Source organism: Palaemon carinicauda, chromosome 11 (genome assembly GCF_036898095.1).
Source record: "Palaemon carinicauda isolate YSFRI2023 chromosome 11, ASM3689809v2, whole genome shotgun sequence".
Taxonomy (NCBI): domain Eukaryota; kingdom Metazoa; phylum Arthropoda; class Malacostraca; order Decapoda; family Palaemonidae; genus Palaemon; species Palaemon carinicauda.
The window spans coordinates 96414001-96433459 of record NC_090735.1 but is presented as its reverse complement, the minus strand read 5'-3'; the positions used below and the strand labels follow the sequence as shown (position 1 = coordinate 96433459).

General features: G+C 42.4%; 1 protein-coding gene and 1 pseudogene across 4 annotated transcripts in view; one reads left to right on the top strand and one right to left on the bottom strand.

The window, feature by feature from the left end:
- Positions 1–19459, top strand: part of LOC137650100 (signal peptide peptidase-like 2B) — a 407178-nt gene that overhangs the window by 201019 nt on the left and 186700 nt on the right. The window lies entirely within an intron of this gene.
- The window catches only part of LOC137649860 (signal peptide peptidase-like 2B), a 190560-nt pseudogene that overhangs the window by 77709 nt on the left and 93392 nt on the right, over positions 1–19459 (bottom strand).

Sequence of the window (19459 nt, the reverse complement as noted above, 5' to 3'; positions counted from 1 at the left end):
ATTTTCTATAGTGAATTTTATTGATGGTACTAATGAATTAATGATTGAAACAAAACCCTCATGATTAAAATTTTCTTCAAAATACTTAGAACATCATCAACATATCGATACCACACAATTTGGGAAGACCACACTGAAGGAATTAATCTAGATTCAAAAAATTCCATATATATGTTGGATAAAATGTTATTTTTATAATAAAATAAATTTTTGAATATACTTACCCGGTGATTATAATAGCTGCAACTCTGTTGCTCGACAGAAAACTAAGGTAAAATTCGCCAGCGATCGCTACACAGGTTGCGGGTGTGTCCAACAGCGCCATCTGTCGTCCAGATACCCAGTACTCAATGTAAACAAAGAACTAAATTTTCTCCTCGTCCCACTGCGTCTCTATTGGGGAGGAAGGGAGGGTCCTTTAATTTATAATCACCGGGTAAGTATATTCAAAAATTTATTTTATTATAAAAATAAAATTTTTCAATATTTAACTTAGCCGGTGATTATAATAGCTGATTCACACCCAGGGGGGTGGGTAGAGACCAGCAAAATATGTTTACATTATTATGAGCTATGAATTTTTATTTCATTTTAGAAGTTATCAAAATAACAAAAACTAAATAAATAGGTACCTGGTAAGGAAGTCGACTTGAACAATTACTCTGCCTTTTTAAGTACGTCTTCCTTACGGAGCCTCGCGATCCTCTTAGGATGCTGATCGACCCCTAGGATCTGAAGTATCAAGGGTTGCAACCCATACAACAGGACCTCATCAAAACCCCTAATCTAGGCGCTTCTCAAGAAATGACTTTGACCACCCGCCAAATCAACCAGGATGCGAAAGGCTTCTTAGCCTTCCGGACAACCCAAAAACAACAATAAAAACATTTCAAGAGAAAGATTAAAAAGGTTATGGAATTAGGGAATTGTAGTGGTTGAGCCCTCACCCACTACTGCACTCGCTGCTACGAATGGTCCCAGTGTGTAGCAGTTCTTGTAAAGAGACTGGACATCTTTCAAGTAAAATGACGCGAACACTGACTTGCTTCTCCAATAGGTTGCGTCCATTATACTTTGCAGAGATATATTTTGCTTAAAGGCCACGGAAGTTGTTACAGCTCTAACTTCGTGCATCTTCACCTTAAGCAAAGTTCGGTCTTCCTCACTCAGATGTGAATGAGCTTCTCGTATTAACAATCTGATAAAGTCTGACCAAGCATTCTTTGACAAAGGCAAGGATTGTTTCTTAACTGAACACCATAAAGCTTCAGATTGGCCTTGTAAAGGTTTAGTACGCTTTAAATAGAACTTAAGAGCTCTAACAGGGCATAAGACTCTTTCTAGTTCATTGCCTACGATCTCCGATAAGCTGGGGATATCGAAAGATTTAGGCCAAGGCCGAGAAGGCAGCTCATTTTTGGCTAGAAAACCAAGTTGTAGCGAACAAGTGGCTTTTTCTGACGAAAATCCTATGTTCTTGCTGAAGGCATGAATCTCACTGACTCTTTTAGCCGAGGCTAAGCATACCAGGAAAAGAGTCTTAAGAGTGAGATCTTTCAGGGAGGCTGATTGTAACGGCTCCAACCTGTCTAATATGAAGAATCTTAGTACCACGTCTAAATTCCATCCAGGGGTAGCCAAACGACGCTCCTTGGTGGTCTCAAAAGACTTAAGGAGGTCTTGCAGATCTTTATGTTTGGAAAGATCTAAGCCTCTATGCCGGAAGACCGATGCCAACATGCTTCTGTAGCCCTTGATAGTGGGAGCTGAAAGGGATCGTCCTTTTCTCAGGTATAAGAGAAAAACAGCTATTTGAGCTACAGAGGTACTGGTCGAGGATACAGAGACTGACTTGCACCAGTCTCGGAAGACTTCCCACTTCGATTGGTAGACTCTAATGGAAGAAGCTCTCCTTGCTCTAGCAATCGCACTGGCTGCTTCCTTCGAAAAGCCTCTAGCTCTCGAGAGTCTTTCGATAGTCTGAAGGCAGTCAGACGAAGAGCGTGGAGGCTTTGGAGTACCTTCTTTACGTGTGGCTGACGTAGAAGGTCTACCCTTAGAGGAAGACTACTGGGAACGTCTTCTAACCATCGAAGTATCTCGGTGAACCATTCTCTCGCGGGCCAGAGGGAAGCAACTAACGTCAACCTTGTCCCTTCGTGAGAGGCGAACTTCTGCAGTACCTTGTTGACAATCTTGAACGGTGGGAATGCGTAGAGATCCAGATGTGACCAATCTAGGAGGAAAGCATCTATATGTATTGCTGCTGGGTCCGGGACTGGAGAGCAATAGATTGGAAGCCTCTTGGTCAGCGAGGTTGCAAAGAGATCTATGGATGGTTTTACCCCAAGTGGCCCAAAGTCTCTTGCACACATCCTTGTGGAGGGTCCATTCGGTTGGAATTACTTGCCCTTTCCGACTGAGACAATCTGCTATGACGTTCAAGTCGCCTTGGATGAACCTCGTTACTAGGGAGATGTCTTGACCTTTTAACCAGATGAGCAGGTCCCTTGTGATCTCGTACAACGTCAGTGAGTGGGTACCTCCTTGTTTGGAGATGTACGCCAAGGCCGTGGTGATGTCCGAGTTAACTTCCACCACTTTGCCTCGAAGGAGAGACTTGAAGCTTTTCAAGGCCAGATGTACTGCCAACAGCTCCTTGCAGTTGATATGCATGCTCCTCTGACTCGAGTTCCACAGTCCTGAGCATTCCCGACCGTCTAGTGTCGCGCCCCAGCCCACGTCCGATGCGTCCGAGAAGAGAACGTGGTTGGGAGTCTGAACAGCCAGGGGAAGACCCTCTCTTAGGTTGATATTGTCCTTCCACCAAGTCAGACAAGACTTTATCTTTTCGGAAACCGGGATCGAGACCGCTTCTAGCGTCTTGTCCTTTTTCCAGTGAAAAGCTAGATGGTATTGAAGAGGACGGAGGTGTAGTCTTCCTAGTGACACAAATTGTTCCACGGATGACAGCGTCCCTACCAGACTCATCCACAGCCTGACTGAGCAGCGTTCCTTCTTCAGCATCTGGATGGATAGCAGGGCTTGATCTATTCTGGGGGCTGATCGTCTTGTTGTTCAGCAACGTCCTCATCAGAGGGTTCCTCATCTGAAAACTGATGAGGAAACGGCAACGGAGTGGGCAACGTCTGGCTCGCTGAATCCGGTCGCACTGGTGGATGCGTGACGGAGCCGGACGCAATATCATGGAACTGCTGCACAGTCTGTGAACTGTCAACAACCATGGGTGCGCGAGGAAGCACAGCGTCAACCCGAGACTGTCTAGACCGTCTGGGTTGTGCAGTCAACACCCTACCGGGTTGCTGAGGTTGACGCACTGCGTCAAAACAAGTCACCTCTGATGGTTGTTGAACGTCCTGAACGTCAACAACCACCTCCGAGCGTCGCTTAACGTCAACGTGCAGCTGGCAACCCATACTGGGTCGCATCGGTGGAGGAACCACCTCAACTGGCAAACGCGAGTAGGTTACCTCAGCGTCAACAGGGCGCACAACCGACCGGTTGGAAGGTTGTTGGCCAGAAGGTTCGGTAGCAACCTTCTCCGCATTAAAGTCCTCTATCAAGGACGCAAGCTTGGACTGCATGTCTTGCAGCAAAGCCCATTTAGGGTCCACGGGAGCAGGTGTGGCAACAGACGGGGTTAGCGACTGAGGCGGTACCGTTTACCATCCCTGAAAGCCTTGTTATGCGTGACATAATTGTACAGCAAAACTTCAAAAGCTCGAAAACAGCTGTGAAGTTGACCTGTAAACAACTTGGAGCGTCTCCTGGCCAGGCGCCAGGGAGAGTCTACGAGAATTGAGAAGTCTATCTGGGCAGAGGCATGAACTCCCAAGCCGAGAACTTCTCTCGTGTCATATCAGACTCTCGCTCTATAAACCAGTTTAAAAGAAGGGAAAGCCAAGGCTGTATCCCCCAAACTCCTCCTGGTGAAAAACCAGTCGCCTAGCCAACGTAAAGCTCTTTAGGAGAGCGAGAGAGCACTAGCTTAAAAACAACGGCTTCGAAGTAGCTAGGCCTAGTGTAAGCTCTGACGTTTAGGCGAACGAGGAGCAGCAGTTACAAAAAGATCCGGACAAAGATCCTTAAAAAAAAATCATCATGATTTAATTAAAGTCCATAGGAGGCTAAGCAGCTTTAGGCTCCTCTCCATCTGACAGAGTCCTCAAGGGAATATCAGTAGGAGGGGGAACAGCAACTTCCTCATCTACAGGAACCTTGTCCGATAAAAGCTGAGTCTCAAGCAAGGGAGAGACCTACTGTGGTGGCAATGCTTTACAAGCAGAGTCCACACTCACTGGTGCATTAGTAGCGGACCAGAACGCAACGTCATGTAACTGCTTGACAGTCTGTGAACTGTCAACAACTGAACTGTCAACCACAACAGGTGCGTGAGGACGCACAGCGTCCACTCGAGACTGCTTTGACTGCCTAGACTGAGCAGTCAAAACAACTCTAGAATGCGGAGGTTGACACACAGCGTCAAAACAAGTCAACTCCGATTGTTAGTGAACGTCTTGAACGTCAACAGGAGCCTCAGCAAGTGGCCTAACGTCCAAATGCGGCTGAAAAACCACACGAGACCGCATCGAGTGTGGTTCTAAACAACCTGACTGACGTGACTAAGCTACGCCAACGTCAACAGTAAGCACAAAGGAACGTTAGGTTGGCTGAAAGCCAGGATATCGATGAGATAAACGGCTAGACTCAACGGACTAATCGGCAGAATAGTCTTCCATAAGGGAGGCAAGCATATACTGCATGTCTTGCCATACAACCCATTAAGGATCAACGGAAATGGTTGTGGTAAGAGACGAGGGTAACGTCTGTGACCGCAACACTTTGCCTACAAAAAAAGACTCTCGGAGTCTGTGTTACGCTTTTGTTAGGCGGCGAGCAGTTATCCGATGACTGCATAGGGTCAGAGCTGTCCTAATGGTTGTAACCAGGACGCTGGACCTGTCCTGAAAGGACTGACTTTCGCTTAAGGGCTTCGAAACCTTGTGACAGGTTTCTTATGCGAATAGCCTTCGGATGACGAGGAGAAACAACGTCTCTCTCGTCTTATGGTAGGGGAGATCTTGGTAAGATACACCCGATACCATAGAGGGAAAACGTCTGTTCGTTGGTCAAGGCCTCTCGAACCCATAAGTCGTTTGACATTACTTCTCCCCTGGGCTTGGGAGCATGTAAGAGGTCCCGGACTAGGTGAACGACAGGCACGAACAGACGAACCCTCGGACGCAACACTGTAACACTTTGCGCATATCACTTTATCACTTCGATTTTCTGTTTTGCACTTATTTCACTGAAATTTTTACTGATTTCTACCTGAAACACGCAATTCTACCCTTCATTAAAAGGTAGTAATTGCGAAATCAGTCGTATAATGCAAGCTCCTTAATACCAGCAAAAAACAGAAAACATATTTAAAGATAAAAAAATCAGTGGCTGGGAAAGAGACTAAACACTAGTTCATATAACTACGTTTTCAATCTCTCACCGCACATAGCCTGGGGACGAGAATAAAAAACTAAAACGTTTTATCCTTCCTCCCCGTACAGCGACTAGGGACGAGAGTAACACGAGAACAACGTTACCCGCTTGAACGGAACGTTTTCTCTCCTCTCTCTCCCTCCGTCTCTATCTCTCTCTCTCTCTTTCTCTCTTGATTTCGCACCTAAGAGAAGAGCCCAATTATATTTCGTCAAAAAAACATGTTATTTGACTAAAGGAAAAAACTGAAAGGTTTTTCAAATAAAAAGTTCCTTTAAAATAGAATTTAAAACATTTAAGCTAAGAAAGAATGAACAAAACGTCAGAATCGATTTACTCTTACTGCAAAGTGAAACCGTGATACACTCTCTCTCTATCGTAACGATAGAGCGCATGTTGAACGTCCTGAACGTCAACAACTGCGTAGCATAAATAAACTAAACGTTAGTTCATCTTTGAAAACAGTACGAAGACTATCAAAGAAATTCTTTCATAAAATATTACATTTAAAAAGTTTTAAATCCTTAGCTCTTTAAAAGCTAATTAAGATATAAAGGGCTCAACGTTGATTAACTTCGGTTTCCAAGTTAGGACCGCCTACTCTCAGGAAAGGTCTATATAAACAAAACATTAAAATTATTTTTATATGTTTATAATAAATGGAAAGTTAATCGAAGAGGCCTAATAAAGGCGGAGAGATATAAAAAATAGAGGAAAATCTATAACGTGATATAATTACTAAAAGCCTAAACACACTTCCGCTAAGGGAAGGGTCGGCCATTTAAAAGTGAAAGAAAGTCCATACTCTCTTTGTCACCATAATTAAATCTATCCAAAACGAGTTCAAGATTTAAGATGAAGATAAAACACCTGCATAGCGAAAGCTCAAAACTAGAATAGTGTACTTCACCAATTAGTTGTGAAAACAAATCCAGTTTAGCAACAGCAAATAAGCACGTCTTGTCGGGAGCACGACAGAGAGAAAATTGAGTTCTTTGTTTACATTGAGTACTGGGTATCTGGACGACAGATGGCGCTGTTGGGCACACCCGCAACCTGTGTAGCGATCGCTGGCGAATTTTACCTTAGAGTTTTCTGTCGAGCAACAGAGTTGCAGCTATTATAATCACCGGCTAAGTTAAATATTGAAAAAGTAGGGACAAATGATTACCCATAGCCATACCAAAAACTTGTTCATAGAAATCTCCATTAAAACTAAATTTACACTTTTTAATGCACAAACAAATGAGCTCAATAATAGTATGGGTTGATAAAGGTAAATCATAAGCATCTAAAATACCCGACAGGAAATCCAATAAGTCATCAACCGGCACTTTGGTAAACAATGAAGTTACATCAAAACTTCGTCTAGACATAGATTAGTAATCTATTGTGGATTAAACGCATAAGGAAAAAAAAGGTTTCCAGCTTTGCTACGAATTTAGGAATTTATATGGATACGGTAAGTAAAATATTTGTAATAACATAATGTTTACTAAATGTTTGTAATATCATTAGTTATCACTTTGATCATGTGTGTTTAATGCGTTCGTTTGTTTATTATGATCGAAGATGGAGCGTAAACAAATGGAAGGTTTCCGTTTCAGGCGGCGTCAAAAAGAAAAACATTATATAAGTGGCATTCACTTCATTTATTTGGAAGTTCTTAGAAAAAAATTAAGTAGAGCATTGGTAATAACAAAATCAAAATATAATCAATATTGGTAAGATTGCTGTGGATGCAAAAACTAACCTATACACAGATGTGTAAATGCGTCTGTTTCTTCGTTATGATCAGAGATAAACGTAAACAAAACATTGGTTGTCGTTTTCTATTGTGCTTTTTGGCGTGTTTAGGAAACGCATGATATAAAATCGCCTTTATTTTGATAATTTTGGATTTTCAATCATACAACAAAAGCTAGTCTATAGAGTGATGGTTTTGCTATTCACCAGTTGTCTTAAACAATAGATATGACAAACATTAAAATTTGTCTGTATTTTGGGTCGTGTTATAACGGGAAATATACAGTGTTTACTCCTATCCTGGTTGTAATTTTAACCATTTTTCAAGTTATTAGAACTTTAAAGTATATTAAATATTTGATTTATTTACAAGAACAATTTGATATTATAAAGAAATACAGTACAGTACAAAGAAAGTAATGGAAAAGGGTAGTAAACACGTTTGAATAAGCAAGTTGCCGGTTGCCATGGCCAAATGTAATTATTTCTGTTAGTTGTGTGTTTCGAAATCTGCGATTTTCCATTTATACGAGGTCATTCATCGACCAAATTCTCACATAATTCGGGACCCTACTGTAAAATGAAAAGAGGCCATACCTCAATTATATGTTTTGGTGTAATTATAGAAGTTTACACTGGATTTGTATTAGATTTTGAACTTAGAAGTAAGTATTGTGCAACTTGTACCAAGAAAAAAGCATTTCTGAAAAAATAAAAAATCTCTCAGGCAGTATTTGATGAATTCATGAGAGATCATAGACCCCTCTGTTTAAAGAATTACGAAGGACCCAGTGGTGGAATGGAAAAAATTGTGGCAGTTAAGCAATTTGAAAGATCGAAATATTAAATTTATTTATGAAAATTTTGTTGGGGATGGGGTTTCCTCAGCTTACAATGCTGTATGTTAGTTGAATAATGGAAATGGTCCCTAAGAAAATGTTAAAGTGAAGAAACTGGAATGTATAAACCATGTAAAAAAACGAATGGGACAGATTGAGGAAAGCAGTTGAAGAACTAAAAATTGAAGTACCAGTGAAAGGGAAGCCAGGCTCAAAGAGAAAAAGAACACACACTTTAGAAAGCTCTGAACAACAACCAAACCCGAATATCAGGAGAATATCCTTATTGGGAGGAGTAAAAAAAGCTTACAAAAAAGAAAATAGATGGTTTGCAAAGACTGTATGGCAAATCAATAAGATAAAATATAGGAAGACCTATATATATATATATATATATATATATATATATATATATATATATATATATATATATATATATATATATATATATATAGATAGATAGATAGATAGATAGATAGATAGATAGATAGATATATAGATATATATATATATATATATATATATATATATATATATATATATATATATATATATATATATATATATTCATTAATAAATTGTAACATCCTGATAATTCCAAAATTCCACCTGCATTAATGAGATTACACATAGCCTTATGATCACAGACTAGAATAGAAAGTATAATATTAAGTGCCTTTTTAGACTATTCTAGACATACTTTTAAGAATGAACACAATTTTTATGAGATAATTAATCTTTTTTATGACCCCTGATGCTCAGATTAAATCTGATTGAAGCTGGTTAAATGTTAACATACACCCTAACACTAAAATAAATCTAATTTTCTTTCCTTGTAATAAACCTGGCCCTTTAGTGGAGTATTTGGTTAATATGGCAGTGTATGGCACTACTTGTGCAAGAATATGTCATATCTCCTTTGTATTTTCAGTCTCAAAGTTGAATCTATCTAAACAGCCTCTTGATATCACTTGTTAATGACGAGGTAGGGGGCAAGGTTACTAACATTAGGTGAATATAGAAACAATTTTACTATCAAAATTCTGTTTATTCCATGCTCTTGCTTCCATAATTTGACGGAAATGGGATAAAGAAGGAGAGATATAGGAGATCTAACTTTTTAGCCTAAATATAAATTTTTTTTAAACTAATTTGTATTTTTCTCAACTATACAAACCCGAGTCCTTAAATAGGAGTATGATTTCATCTTGGCTGGAACTCAGATGTTTAAATTTATATTGAGGTGTCAGTAGTTTCTGATGGGTGGTGGTGAAGCCTGCACACACCAACACTATTTTGATTTTCACCTTGGGCATGCAAGGCGGTTGAGGCTTAGCATGTTCAGAGACAGCCTTCAAAGATCTCTGGATGCGCACACTCAGTTCATGGGAGGTCCATTCAGAAGCACATCTTGCAGAGGAGCGTGCAGGTGAAAGGCATCTGGAAGATGACACATCCCTTCTGGAAGTTTGCATATCTGATGAAGAGCATCAGATTGAGGAGTGCTGAGGCTAGGTGCATTTAAAAGTGTAACTCATAGGTGAAGTGAGTCTAGACGAAGCACGTCAAGAAAATGCACTCGTAGACAACGAGCCTACAGGAGAAGTGCGTCCAGAAGTGGAGGCGTCAGATTGAGGTGTATTGAGGGTAAGGCGTGTCTAGTAGGAGAACTCGTAGGAGACACTCAGAAGTGAGATGCAACTGGAAGTGCTGGAAACTCGCTGGAACATGATTGCCTAGAGCGTGAGGTAGTCTGAGGTGAGGCTCGACCAAGAGAAGTGCTGATAGCTGAGGTGTGTCAGGAAGAAACCTGTCTATAGGGTGAAGCAAGGTGGGGTGAGGCAGATAGGGGGGAGTTACCTCTAGGAGAGTCATTAATTAAAGGTGCTCGCCTGGATCAGGTGCGTTTGGAAGAGACACACAATGGTAAGGCGTGTATGGAAGAGGCTTGTCTGGAAGTTCATCTGGAAGATGGAGAGTTATCCCACAGAAAACCTGCAGAAGATAAAGATGAGTAGGACCACCACCTACAAGACGCTAGCCTACAAACCCACTTAAAAAGAAAAAGAATCTAACAGAGGTTGAGGAACAATCCTGCGAACAGACTCAAAGAGCTCTGAAAGAACACTTCTTGAAGGACGAGGGTCATGCACTCGCTTCTCAATCCTCTGAGCAGGAACATGGCATTTTCCTAGGGAAAGAAGCCCAGGAGACTTGAGGGTCCAAAGGAGCTGAAGAAACAACCAGAGACTTCCTTGGAGAAACCTGAGGGCCAATATTCACTAAGGTAAGAACCTCCTGCTGGTGCCTCGCTGACAGAGCCTACTGCTACTTCTCCCCTGAGAGTGAACCCTGGACACCCAAGGAAGCCCACAACAAGCGTAACACAACCAATTTCTGAAATGAAGGAGGCTCACCTTCAAGAGGGCGCCCCATTGTTTCTCTAGGAGAAATGGAAGGACCCCCTTGCTCCTTGAATTGCCGTATTCTTCGAGCGATCAATCTTGCTCGATAGACCCCCAGAGGAGACCAACAGACAAGAGTCAGAAGTAAGAGTACAAAGGTTCAAATTAGAAAGTCAGGCCTTCTTTGACTTCAATGGAGACCCTGAAAATGAAGAATCCCTCTTAGACTTCTCCTTTCATCCCTTGCCGTACCTCTCCCACTGGGAGCATGGCCACTCCCAACACTTCATCACCACAAGGTGAGGATTGCATACATACATGGTCCCTGCAGGAAGGGCATGTCTCATAAGGATCTGTCTCAACTGCACTCATGAAGGAACGGCAGATCTTTGACGACATTCCAGGGCACTTCTGCATTTCAGCAGGCATCCTCAAAAACAAACACATACTTGAAGTCAAACGTTGAAAAAAAGTAAGAATGAAAAAGTTTCTAAAATTATATTTTGATTACAAAATAAATTTTTGAATATACTTACCCGGTGAATATATAGCTGCAACTCTGTTGCTCGACAGACAAAAAACTGTACAAAAAAACTCGCCAGCGATCGCTATACAGGTTGCGGGTGTGCCCATCAGCGCCAACTGTCGGCCAGATACCAAACTCCATGTAAACAAAGACTCAATTTTCTCCTCATCCCACTGCGTCTCTATTGGGGAGGAAGGGAGGGTCCTTTAATTTATATTCACCGGGTAAGTATATTCAAAAATTTATTTTATAATTAAAATATCATTTTTAAATATTTAACTTAGCCGGTGAATATATAGCTGATTCACACCCAGGGTGGTGGGTAGAGACCAGTTAAATATGTTTACATCTTATGAGCTAAGAGTTTTTATTTCATTTTAGAAGTTATCAAAATAACAAAAACTAAATAAATAGGTACCTGGTAAGGAAGTCGACTTAGACGATTACTCTGCCTTATAAGTACGTCTTCCTTACGGAGCCTCGCGATCCTCTTAGGATGCTGACAGACCCCTAGGAGCTGAAGTATCAAGGGCTGCAACCCATACAACAGGACCTCATCAAACCCCTAATCTGGGCGCTCTCAAGAAATGACTTTGACCACCCGCCAAATCAACCAGGATGCGAAAGGCTTCTTAGCCTTCCGGACAACCCATAAAAAACAACATTTCAAGAGACAGATTAAAAGGATATGGAATTAGGGAATTGTAGTGGTTGAGCCCTCACCCACTACTGCACTCGCTGCTACGAATGGTCCCAGTGTGTAGCAGTTCTCGTAAAGTGACTGGACATCTTTCAAGTAAAATGACGCGAACACTGACTTGCTTCTCCAATAGGTTGCGTCCATTATGCTTTGCAGAGATATATTTTGCTTAAAGGCCACGGAAGTTGTTACAGCTCTAACTTCGTGCGTCTTCACCTTAAGCAAAGTTCGGTCTTCCTCACTCAGATGTGAATGAGCTTCTCGTATTAACAATCTGATAAAGTCTGACCAAGCATTCTTTGACATAGGCAAGGATGGTTTCTTAACTGAACACCATAAAGCTTCAGATTGGCCTCGTAAAGGTTTAGTACGCTTTAAATAGAACTTAAGAGCTCTAACAGGGCATAAGACTCTTTCTAGTTCATTGCCTACGATCTCCGATAAGCTGGGAATATCGAAAGATTTAGGCCAAGGCCGAGAAGGCAGCTCATTTTTGACTAGAAAACCAAGTTGTAGCGAACAAGTGGCTTTTTCCGACGAAAATCCGATGTTCTTGCTGAAGGCATGAATCTCACTGACTCTTTTAGCCGAGGCTAAGCATACCAGGAAAAGAGTCTTAAGAGTGAGATCTTTCAGGGAGGCTGATTGTAACGGCTCCAACCTGTCTGACATGAGGAATCTTAGTACCACGTCTAAATTCCATCCAGGGGTAGCCAAACGACGCTCCTTGGTGGTCTCAAAAGACTTAAGGAGGTCTTGCAGATCTTTATGTTGGAAAGATCTAAGCCTCTATGCCGGAAGACCGATGCCAACATGCTTCTGTAGCCCTTGATAGTGGGAGCTGAAAGGGATCGTCCTTTTCTCAGGTATAAGAGAAAATCAGCTATTTGAGCTACAGAGGTACTGGTCGAGGATACAGAAACTGACTTGCACCAGTCTCGGAAGACTTCCCACTTCGATTGGTAGACTCTAATGGAAGACGCTCTCCTTGCTCTAGCAATCGCACTGGCTGCCTCCTTCGAAAAGCCTCTAGCTCTCGAGAGTCTTTCGATAGTCTGAAGGCAGTCAGACGAAGAGCGTGGAGGCTTTGGAGTACCTTCTTTACGTGTGGCTGACGTAGAAGGTCTACCCTTAGAGGAAGACTTCTGGGAACGTCTACTAACCATCGAAGTATCTCGGTGAACCATTCTCTCGCGGGCCAGAGGGGAGCAACTAACGTCAACCTTGTCCCTTCGTGAGAGGCGAACTTCTGCAGTACCTTGTTGACAATCTTGAACGGTGGGAATGCGTAGAGATCCAGATGTGACCAATCTAGGAGGAAAGCATCTATATGTATTGCTGCTGGGTCCGGGACTGGAGAGCAATAGATTGGAAGCCTCTTGGTCAGCGAGGTTGCAAAGAGATCTATGGATGGTTTACCCCAAGTGGACCAAAGTCTCTTGCACACATCCTTGTGGAGGGTCCATTCGGTTGGAATTACTTGCCCTTTCCGACTGAGACAATCTGCTATGACGTTCAAGTCGCCTTGGATGAACCTCGTTACTAGGGAGATGTCTTGACCTTTTGACCAGATGAGCAGGTCCCTTGCGATCTCGTACAACGTCAGTGAGTGGGTACCTCCTTGTTTGGAGATGTACGCCAAGGCCGTGGTGTTGTCCGAGTTTACTTCCACCACTTTGCCTCGAAGGAGATACTCGAAGCTTTTCAAGGCCAGATGAACTGCCAACAGCTCCTTGCAGTTGATATGCATGCTCCTCTGACTCGAGTTCCACAGACCTGAGCATTCCCGACCGTCCAGTGTCGCGCCCCAGCTCAAGTCCGATGCGTCCGAGAAGAGAACGTGGTGGGGAGTCTGAACAGCCAGGGGAAGACCCTCTCTTAGGTTGATATTGTCCTTCCACCAAATCAGACAAGACTTTATCTTTCCGGAAATCGGGATCGAGACCGCTTCTAGCGTCTTGTCCTTTTTCCAGTGAAAAGCCAGATGGTATTGAAGAGGACGGAGGTGTAGTCTTCCTAGTGATACAAACTGTTCCAGGGATGACAGCGTCCCCACCAGACTCATCCACAGCCTGACTGAGCAGCGTTCCTTCTTCAGCATCTTCTGGATGGATAGCAGGGCTTGATCTATTCTGGGGGCTGATCGTCTTGTTGTTCAGCAACGTCCTCATCAGATAGTTCCTCATCCGAAAACTGATGAGGAAACGGCAACGGAGTGGGCAACGTCTGGCTCGCTGAGTCCGGTCGCACTGGTGCATGCGTGACGGAGCCGGACGCAACGTCATGGAATTGCTGCACAGTCTGTGAACTGTCAACAACCATGGGTGCGCGAGGAAGCACAGCGTCCACCCGAGATTGTCTAGACCGTCTGGGTTGTGCAGTCAACACCATACCGGGTTGCTGAGGTTGACGCACCGCGTCAAAACAAGTCACCTCTGATGGTTGTTGAACGTCCTGAACGTCAACAACCACCTCCGAGCGTCGCTTAACGTCAACGTGCGGCTGGCAACCCACACTGGGTCGCATCGGTGGAGGAACCACCTCAACTGGTAGACACGAGAAGGTTACCTCAGCGTCAACAGGACGCACAACCGACCGGTTGGAAGGTTGTTGGCCAGAAGGTTCGGCAGCAACCTTCTCCGCATTAAAGTCCTCTATCAAGGACGCAAGCTTGGACTGCATGTCTTGCAGCAAAGCCCATTTAGGGTCTACGGGAGCAGGTGCGGCAACAGACGGGGTTAGCGACTGAGGCGGTACCGCTTTCCATCCCTGAAAGCCTTGTTTATGCATGACATAATTGTACAGCAAAACTTCAAAGGCTCGAAAACAGCTGTGAAGTTGACCTGTAAAAAACTTGGAGCGTCTCCTGGCCAGGCGCCAGGGAGAGTCTACGAGATTTGAGAAGTCTATCTGGGCAGAGGCAGGAACTCCCAAGCCGAGAACTTCTCTCGTGTCATATCAGACTCTCTCTCTATAAGCCAGTTTAAAAGAAGGGAAAGCAAAGGCTGTATCCCCCAAACTCCTCCTGGTGATAAACCAGTCGCCTAGCAGACGTAAAGCTCCCTAGGAGAGCGAGAGAGCACTAGCTTATAAACAACGGCATCGAAGTAGCTAGGCCTAGTGTAAGCTCTGACGTTTAGGCGAACGAGGAGCAGCAGTTACAAAAAGATCCGGACAAAGATCCTTAAAAATCAGCATGAATTAATTAAAGTCCATAGAGGGCTAAGCAGCTTTAGGCTCCTCTCCGTCTGACAGAGTCCTCAAGGGAATATCAGTAGGAGGGGGAAGAGCAACTTCCTCATCTAAAGGAACCTTGTCCGATAAAAGCTGAGTCTCAAGCAAGGGAGAGACCTACTGTGTTGGCAATGCTTTACAAGCAGAGTCCACACACACTGGTGCATTAGTAGCGGACCAGGACGCAACGTCATGTAACTGCTTGACAGTCTGTGAACTGTCAACAACTGAACTGTCAACAACAACAGGTGCGTGAGGACGCACAGCGTCCACTCGAGACTGCTTTGACTGCCTAGACTGAGCAGTCAAAACAACTCTAAAATGCGGAGGTTGACGCACAGCGTCAAAACAAGTCAACTCCGATTGTTAGCGAACGTCCTGAACGTCAACAGGAGCATCAGCAAGTGGCCTAACGTCCAAATGTGGCTGAAAATCCACACGAGACCGCATCGAGTGTGGTTCTAAACAACCTGACTGACGTGACTTAGCTATGCCAATGTCAACAGGATGCACAAAGGAACGTTAGGTTGGCTGAAAGCCAGGGTATCGATGAGATAAACGGCTAGACTCAACGGACTAACTGGCAGAATAGTCTTCCATAAGGGAGGCAAGCATATTCTGCATGTCTTGCCGTACAACCCATTAAGGATCAACGGAAATGGTTGCGGTAAGAGACGAGGGTAACGTCTGTGACCGCAACACTTTGCCAACAAAAAAGACTCTCGGAGTCTGTGTTACGCTTTTGTTAGGCGGCGAGCAGTTTTCCGATGACTGCATAGGGTCAGAGCTGTCCTAATGGCTGCAACCAGGACGCTGGACCTGTCCTGAAAGGACTGACTTTCGCTTAAGGGTCTCGAAACCTTGTTACAGGTTTCTTATGCGAAAAGCCTTCGGATGACGAGGAGAAACAACGTCTCTCTCGCCTTATGGTAGGGGAGATCTTGGTAAGATACACCCGATACCATAGAGGGAAACGTCTGTTCGCTGATCAAGGCCTCTCGAACCCATAAGTCGTACGACATTACTTCTCCCCTGGGCTTGGGCAAGAGGTCCCGGACTAGGTGAACGACAGGCACGAACAGACGAACCCTCGGACGCAACACTGTAACACTTTGCGCAATATCACTTTATCACTACGATTTTCTGTTTTGCACTTATTTCACTGAAATCGAAACTTTTACTGATTTCTACCTGAAGTACGTAATTCTATCCTCATCAAAAGGTAGTAAATGCGAAATCAGGCGTATAATGCAAGCACATTAATACCAGCAAAAAAACAGTAAACATCTTTTAAGATAAAAAAAAAAATTCAGTAGTTGGGGAAGAGAATAAACACTAGTTCATTCAAAACTACGTTTTCAATCTCTCACCGTACATTGCCTAGGGACGAGAATAAAACTAAAAACGTTTTATCCTTTCTCCCCGTACAGAGACTAGGGACGAGAGTAACTCGAGAACAACGTTACCCGCTTGAACGGAACGTTTTCTCTCCTCTCTCTCCCTCCGTCTCTATCTCTCTCTCTCTTTCTCTCTTGATTTCGCACCTAAGAGAAGAGCCCAATTACGTTTCGTCAAAAAAACATGTTATTTGACCAAAGGAAAAAAACTGAAAGGTTTTTCAATTAAAAAGTTCCTTTAAAATAGAATTTAAAACATTTAAGCTTTGAAAGAACAAAGAACAAAACGTCAGTATCGATTTACTCTTTCTGCAAAGTGAAACCGTGATACACTCTCTCTCTATCGTAACGATAGAGCGCAAACTGCGTAGCATAAATAAACTAAACGTTAGTTCATCTTTGAAAACAGTACGAAGACTATTCAAAGAAATTCTTTCATAAAATATTTCATTTAAAAAGTTTTAAATCCTTAGCTCTTTAAAAGCTATTTATGATTTAAAGGGCTCAACGTTGATTAACTTCGGTTTCCAAGTTAGGACCGCCTACTCTCAGGAAAGGTCGCATATAAACAAAACATTAAAATTTATTTTTTATGTTTATTATAAATGGAAAGTTAATCAAAGAGGAAAATCTATAATTAATTTATAACGTAATAAGATGATTACTAAAAGCCTAAACACACTTCCGTCTAAGGGAAGGGTCGGCCATTTAAAAGTCAAAGAAAGTCCATACTCTCTTTGTCACCAAAAATTAAATCTATCCAAAACGAGTTCAAGATTTAAGATGAAGATAAAACACCTGCACTGCGAAAGCTCAAACCAGAATATAGTACTTCACCAAAGATGATGGGAAAAACTCCAGGTTTCAACAGCGAGTAAAGTACGTCTTGTCGACTCGTCGACAGAGAGAAAATTGAGTCTTTGTTTACATGGAGTTTGGTATCTGGCCGACAGTTGACGCTGATGGGCACACCCGCAACCTGTATAGCGATCGCTGGCGAGTTTTTTTTGTACAGTTTTTTGTCTGTCGAGCAACAGAGTTGCAGCTATATATTCACCGGCTAAGTTAAATATTTAAAAATTCTCAGAGAGAACGTTCCTTCCCACTGACAACTGATACCTAAGTGAGTTGCCAGTGAACCAGTAGGAATGCCATTGTCTCCTCTCTATGCTATCAATAGTTAACTACCTGTCGGTCGTTAACAGCTTGTTGCAAAAAATTTAAGTCACATACCAAGCTTCACTGTTATCATTCTCCTATGTAAAGATTGATGATTTGTATTTACGTAGGAACAAATTTTTATTTTTCTTTGTGAATTATTAATCTGTACTCAGTTCTGATGTTGGGGATTATAATTTCTTCCTTGAACTGCATTACAAAATTTAGAAAATCAGTGCATATGTGTATTTATGAGTGTGTTGAATGCATTGAGAGAATTCCCTTTTATTTCTTATAAAAAAATTATTTTGGTTCACAAGCTTCACAAGCATTTTAGATTCTGAGCTTGCTCTTGGTACTAAAGTACAGCAGTATACCAAGCTATCACAATTTGCTATTCCCTGCTCAACTGATACGATAATACATTCAACTTCCCTGGAATACACTGAGGAAGATGACATTCCCCTAAAAAATATTCAAGATGATAGTTCTTCCACTATCTAAAACAAGGATTCTGACCTGGTTCCTCCTTACTTCCGAATAAGAGCCAGTGCTGTTGTGTTGCCTGAAAAAACTGCAATACATTTACCCATTACCAGAGAATCCAAAGCTATAGGGGCCTAGAACACCACTCAAGAGTTCCAGGTAATTGTTATGTGCAGTAGTGCAGAATCTGTCTTCAACCATCTCCCTGACAGGTAAAGATAGTCCATGGTTATGTCCCAATCTTCCTGGAAAACATCTGCAAAAAGAGACATCCAAAAACCTTATTTCCAACGAGACTCCCTGAACCAAACACAATGACTGTCTCACTAATCAATTAATTGTAGTTGATTCCGCATCACTGGACTAAAAGTCGTGACTAGATCACCTGTCCCTGTTTCAATAAAAAACTGAATACTCTTTTCAGAGAGAAAACCCCGAAAAAGAACTGTCACTAGTATTATTCTGAATTATAGAATCCTTTGAGCTGAAATCAGAAGGGATTCCTTCATATTGACCAGGATTCCCAACCTTCTCAATAACCTGAGTGCCTAAAGTTGAAGACGAATCCTCTACAAGACATATTCAAAACTATCCAGTCCTCCAGATACAAAAGAACTCTTGATACCAAAAACTCTCAGCCATTTCAGGATGGGAGCCATCATTCTGGTGAACACTTGAGAAGTCATACTCAGACCAAAACACAGGCACTTGAACTAGTACACTATACTTTTGAAAAGTTCATAAATCAAAGGAGTTTCATTGAATCCGAATGAATAGGAATGTGAAACTAATAGTCTGTCAAGTTTATCAAAACCCTTCAATCTCCTTTCCTCACTACTCCAAGGACTGTTGAAGGAATTTCCTGTATACCAGATTGCAATGAGAACATCTAGAACTGGCCTCCCCTGACACCTTGGACATTAGGAACACTGTTGTAAAATCGTGGAGAGGGATCTAATATCTCCTCTCCATCAATTTCTTCATTAGAAGTTTTGCCACCTCTAATTTTAAAAAAAGATGGATTTTGGACGAATTGCTAAGAAAAATTGGAGAGAAAAAAAGGTTCCTTTGACAAGTGAGGATTGGAGGACAGAGGAATTTAATATCACTCTCTTATAATAGGCAGGACCCAAAGCTTGAGGCGAGAGTTTTCTCAAACCTGACAAAAGTACAAAAGTCTTTCTCTGAGCAGGATTTCTAGGAAAAGACCGACATCATGTTTACCTAAAAGATCAGTAAGTCCTGTTGGAACTTCAGTCAGGCCTTCTGTTAAGAGAGAAATCGCGAAGGCCTATCACTATTTCTAATATACTCCCTTGGAGGTACAGACGCAAAATCTTGAGACGTAGCAGCTACAGTATAGAATGGTAGGGAGAATAGGGAGGCCTATGCAAAATAGACCTCAGTATATCACTTTGCATTCTGGAATCCACATAAGCTACCATAGTATC